Source organism: Pogoniulus pusillus, chromosome 5, assembly GCF_015220805.1.
Source record: "Pogoniulus pusillus isolate bPogPus1 chromosome 5, bPogPus1.pri, whole genome shotgun sequence".
NCBI lineage: Eukaryota > Metazoa > Chordata > Aves > Piciformes > Lybiidae > Pogoniulus > Pogoniulus pusillus.
Window position 1 is genome coordinate 1543782 of NC_087268.1, and position 6096 is coordinate 1549877.

A 6096-nucleotide genomic window follows, 5' to 3' on the forward strand; every position below is an offset into this window, starting at 1 on the left:
AATTAAAAGCAGCCAAGTGCCACAGAGTGCCACAGTCTTTGTATTACAGTACAGAAAGCAGACAATGGTTTCTGGTGTGTGTGAAGGTTTGAAAAGAAGGGCTTTCCACATTTGGGGCAAATATCATATGCTTTTACTGGTACAATGAGGGAGATTAGTAGACAAGATTTCCATCTATGTTGCTGGTTTGTGACCTTGAAAACATCAGGCTTTCTTCCTCTTGTTTCTTTCCACAACTCTACAAGTGAACTGACATCTTGGAAACTTCCACAATTTGACTATCTTTTGGTTTTTAACATGCTTGAATATTTCAGATACAGTCCTTGGGTGTAGCCAGTGCAGGTGCCATGGATGACTTGAGTAGACCAAGAGTGGCATAAAAGTAATTCTGTTTTCTAGGATACAGAAGCAGGGAGGCTACGTTTCAGCCTTTGCAGCCGAAGCTGACACAGCTGAAAAACTGACCAAAGTTTTGTTGCAACACCTTCACAGAGCTTGTGCAGTTATCACAGTATGTAGCACACTCAACCTCAGCTCTGTCTTGCGTTCCGGTGCTCAAGGGATTAGATAGCACAAAACTGGCACCACCAGAAAAAGGCAGATGTTTATAGCATATTGTTTCTCTGGCACAGCAACCAACAACCCACTGAATTCCAGAAGCTTAACTTTATACAAAAGATGTCTCCACCCTTTACCAACCACTCTCTACAAGCTTCTTTGACCATTCTCTCCTCCTTTTCTGTGCTGATGAAGACTGCACTGAGAAGAAACTCTTCCTTACTGTCTTAAACATAGCTGAAAATCCACTGATTTATGGTATTTTATTCTGCTGCATTAACTCTACTCATCAGCCTTAGTATTCACATCCTAAAGGTGTCTAATGAGAAGGAAAATGGAGTTTTGCTTATCTATTTGCGTTATGCTAATGAATTTTCTGCTTCAGAAGTAATGCTGGGTGGGAGAGAATGCGTGAGGAGGGTGAAGCACTGGACAAACATGCATCAGACCTGACAACTTCTGTTCTGGCCCAGTGCTTTTGCAGTGAACTTTTGAAACTCGAGACAATGGGATTTAAAGAAAACATCAGCTCAGCACACCAGTTCTGCTGGTTTATTGTCCTCACTTGGCAGCAGCTGAATGTCATCTTTGTGCTGCTCTTGCACATGCCTATTCATCCTTATTTACAAATAATAATTTATTCCTTTTAACTTTTTATACAACTCTTTAGGATAGTCACATGAGTTGCAGCATTTATTCATACACCACTCCTTTCTGTAATGCTATCTGTTATTCAACATGCTAATTGCAGAGGAATCTAATTCCTTAGGAAGAAACCCTTAATGTCTCTCTGTCCTGTAAAGCAAAGAGCATCAGAAAATAACACACCTCAAGAGACCCAGGCAGAAGTTACACAGCAGATTATGGACCCCATTTGGACTCTGGTTTATTCTGAGTATACTCTTAGAATGGAAAATAATACTACTGCTTCTTCAAACAAACACAACCCAAAACCAAAACAAATAAAACCTCACAAGCAAGCAAGCAAATAAACAAACCAGCAGCACAAACCCTGAACAAACCTAGCACAGCTTTTGTAATCTTTACCCCAAAGATCAAATGGAGGTTAGCTATGGAATCCATGCTTCATATTCCATTTGTGGAAAAACATTTAATGATTGCATTGACTGACTATATCACACCAGTTTGTAGCCCTAAAACCCCAAGTTGTTGATAAAATATTATGTTTGTTTGCACAAACCTACATTGGTGGAAGTCGCCTCTTCTCCCAGCTCAAGTATGGAAACATTGGGAGAAAATAAGGTTCCACAGGTCTGACTTATATTTAAATAATAAACAGAAATGTGAACCTTTACATCCTAACAGCAAGAAGAAATATCAAGATCAGAACCCATGCTTCAGTAGATACCGTGACAGAAACCAGCACTGAAGCCTTGACCATCAATTTAACTTCTAATTGATTGGAAATGTCCAATTCCCAAGAAAAATATGTTTCTGATACATGGTATTAAAAGAGGCCACAACCACAATGTCAGCACACAAAAATACTTAATCATAGAATCAGGGAATCAACCAGGTTGGAAGAGACCTCCAAGATCAGCCAGTCCAACCTAGCACCCAGCCCTAGCCAGTCATCTAGACCATGGCACTAAGTGCCTCAGCCAGGCTTTGCTTCAACACCTCCAGGGACGGTGACTCCACCACCTCCCTGGGCAGCCCATTCCAATGCCAATCACTCTCTCTGCCAACAACTTCCTCCTAACATCCAGCCTAGACCTCCCCTGGCACAGCTTGAGACTGTGTCCCCTTGTTCTGTTGCTGGGTGCCTGGGGGAAGAGACCAACCCCACCTGGCTACAACGTCCCTTCAGATAGTTGTAGTACACATGGTCATTCTCGGCATCAGAAACATTGCACCTGAAAGAGTCTGCAGAGTACTGCCAAATTGTGGTGAATAGTAAAACAAACAAACAAAACAAAACAATGTAACTTCCAGGGTTATTTTTTGTACCAACTTTGTAACAGTAACTGAATGTGTGTGTGCATCTAATAATAGCTCTTTACTACTGCCATTACCTCCCACCTCCTTTCCTTTTTTTCCCCTAGTGCTGTCTTTGCCCTTGCACTTCACTGTCCATTAGCAGAGGCTGTGGCCCTCTTCTTCCAAAAGGCCTCTTCAAGGGACAGAGCAGTGTAGTTTTAACTGCTCCCTAAAGACTTTGCTTTTAGCAACTAAAACTGTATTTGTCTTTCCTTTGTTCCTTTCCACATCTGGAGAGCTCTGCTGTTCCTGGCAAGGTTGAGAGTTCACAGGTAAAAGGGGCAAAAAACTATGCTGAGGCAGAAAAAGACCTACAAGGATCTTACTTCAGAAAAGGAACTGAAGGAAACTGAGGAGGCGGCACATTTATCTTCACATCTCACAGACAGTGTCAAAGACAGCTTTTTAGCTGCTCACATCTCTGAGTTTGTTCAAGTTTGAACAGTTTCATCAGACTCTATGTGCTAGTTTGAAGCTAGCTAGCATGTTTTGGTGAGAAGAAAAAGATTAGAGGCTGTGGAAAGAAAACAATAGTGATGTCTACCTCACTCACAGGCTTGCTGAGATGTATGAAAACAAGAATGAAAACATAGATAACCACTCTCACACTTTTGCTCCTGGCAAGCTCTGGGCTGCATCTCTAACCTCACCCCTCTCTGCCGTTTCTTTGGCTAATCCACTTTGCCTCCTAACCCCCTGGCTGAACCTCCATTCTTCCTTGGGACTGGGGTAAGGTTGAGAGGGGTAGGGGGAAGGTGAAGGGGTGGTTGGGAGCCCCTCCTGGGGACTCAGGTTTCTGGGAGGGCTGTTGTGTTCCTCTATTACCTTTTACCTTGTCTATTTCTGTATATACTGTAAATATCGATGTGTATATTCTGCTAGCTGTAAATATAAGCTTCATTCAATTTCCAGAGTCTACAACTTCCAACCTTCATCATACTGCTGTAAAAGTTATGTTTCATTTCGAGCTAAACCACAGACTGTGCATATCTTTTAAAGATCCTGGTCTTTAGATTAAAAAAAAGTCTTGTGGTAACCTTCTCTCCTTCCATGACATCTCAGATCAGGCAAATGCCCAGGCTGTTTGCAGGGGCACTCTGGTAGAGACTATGAGCAGGACACAGAGAGAAAGACCTGCTAGGACAATCATTGCAGGTTGAGCAGGTCAAAGATTGATGCTATTGAAAGAAATGGGTCTCCTATTATGCATATTCCTCATACAATCAGATAACCAGCCCCAATGCTAGTTTTGTTTTGTTTTGCTTTTACAGACAGGGTAGCTTCACATGTGAAAATAGCCTGTCTTTTTTGTTTGGTTTTCTATTTGAAGTTCCACACAAGAAAAGCTGATAACCACTAACAGTAAGACTCATTCTCACAAGTTGTCAGTGAAATCTTCAGATCAAAAGATTCGTAAAATTGCTTAAAAATCCTTACCTGATATTCATATATCTGGAAAATTAATTAGCCATAAAGTAGCTAGTACCAGGAAACTATACCCCTGCCACAAGATCAAAGCAAGTAGAAAGCACTAGCTCCAGTACAAAAGAAGAGTTATCTCACATCTGTTCTAATAGGAGGTTGCTTTTGCCTCATCTGAAGAAGATAACTTTGACAGACTAATTTTGGAAACAGGAAGCTGCAGGGCCATGATCTGATGTGGTAATCCCAATGAGATAAGGAGGTTTTCTTTGTTAGTTCTGCAATCTGGGGTGGGGAGGGGAGGAGAGGAGGGAGGGGGAACCCAAACACCACCAAAAGAATCCCAACGTGAATGAGTATGATTGGATTAAATAGAGAAATTACACAGTACTGAGGAGTACCAGTTCTTGTTCTTTTTTTGGCACAAGAGAAACTTCTTAAATGATGCTTGACAACAGCTATAAACAAACACTCTGTTAAGGGACATCCTTTGAGCAACATTAGTAATTTCCTGTGTATGTGCACATAGCTAGATCCACACTGCTGGATTATACAATGCATGGGCATATATTTCATTTTACCTGATGGAATAGAACATATTTGATGGCACAAAGCTGAGTGGAGAAGTGGATGCTTTGGAAGGGAGTGCTACCCTGCAGGAAAACATGAATAACATGGAAGAATGGACTAATATAAGTTCAGCAAGGATAAGGGTAAGGTCATGCACCTAGGAAAACAATCCAGGAGTGCAGCACAGGCTGTGATCTGCCTGGCTGAGGAACAACTGTAGAACAACTGCAGGGGCCCTGGTGGACAGCAAGCTCAGTGTGATTGAACAATGTGCTACTGCAGCAAGGAAAGCCCAACAGGATGCTGGGTTGGATCAGGAAGGGCATCACCAGCACAGATAAAGAAGTCATTATCCCACTCTGATCAGTGCTTCTCACACTTGGAATACTGTGTTCAGTTTTGATCTTTGCTATACAAAAAAGATGTGGACAAGCTGGAGAGAATCCAGAGAAAGGCTACAAAGATGATCAAAGGACTAGGGAGCTTGATAGGTGAGGAAAGGCTGAGAGAACTGAGTTGAGGCTTCAGAAAAGAAAGTTTAGGGGAGACTTTATCACAGCATACCTGTTCCAGTATTTAAAAGGTGGGTACAAAGAAGATGGAGACTCCCTTTTTACAAGGAGTCACACAGAACAGACATAGGTACCAGTTACTCCTGGGGACACTCCAATTGGACACAAGTGGGAAGTTTTTTCCACAAGAACAACCAGCCATTAGAATGATCTCCTCAGGGAAGTAGTGGATTTCCCAACACTGGATACTTTAGAGATTCAGCTGAAAAGGGTGCTGGGCTTGATTATCTATACCATACTTTTGCCCAGAAAGCTTGGACCAGATGATCCTTGAGGTCTCCTTCAACCTGCTATTCTATGATTACCTTCTAGGCTTGAAGTCCAGGGGGAAAAAAAAAGGAAATTGCTAGCAATAATGTAATGTACATGTACATACCCACCCCCTCCTGCATCGCAGATTGTATGACCATTTAAATTAGGTTCTTCACTTCTTTTCTGGGTGGAGAAGTTAATATTCAGTTGCCTACTAAGCCTGTGCTCCATCCTGAAAGTTGAGAAGCTCAGGTTGTGTTCAGTTTGTTATCTAGGGAGGACAGTCCTGAGATAATTTAGAGCAAGACTCCTGGGAAGACATGAGCAGAGGCTCTATGTGATCTCCATATAGCAGAGATAAGGCTGGACTGTTGAGATTCCTAGTCTGGTCCTTCTGGCTTTTTTTAATCTCTGCTTCCTCCAGCCACCTCTTCTTCGTGGTTATGATCAGGTCAGTGCCACACTAGTCACTTTCTATGTCACACGCTGTGTGTTACTAATTCCAGTCAGTAACCAGCACATTCTTGGCAAGCGGAAAGTTAGGAATTGGGAGAGGTGTTTTTGTCATACCTGGCCCTGTGAAAAATGGTACCCGTGTCAATAAAAGAATGGCAAAGCAGACTATAAGAACACGAGAAAAGGAGAATATGTCACTATGAGAATGGCAGAGCAGGGTGTGTCGGAGCTCACTAAGCTGGAGACGTTGAAACCTACGAGCGAT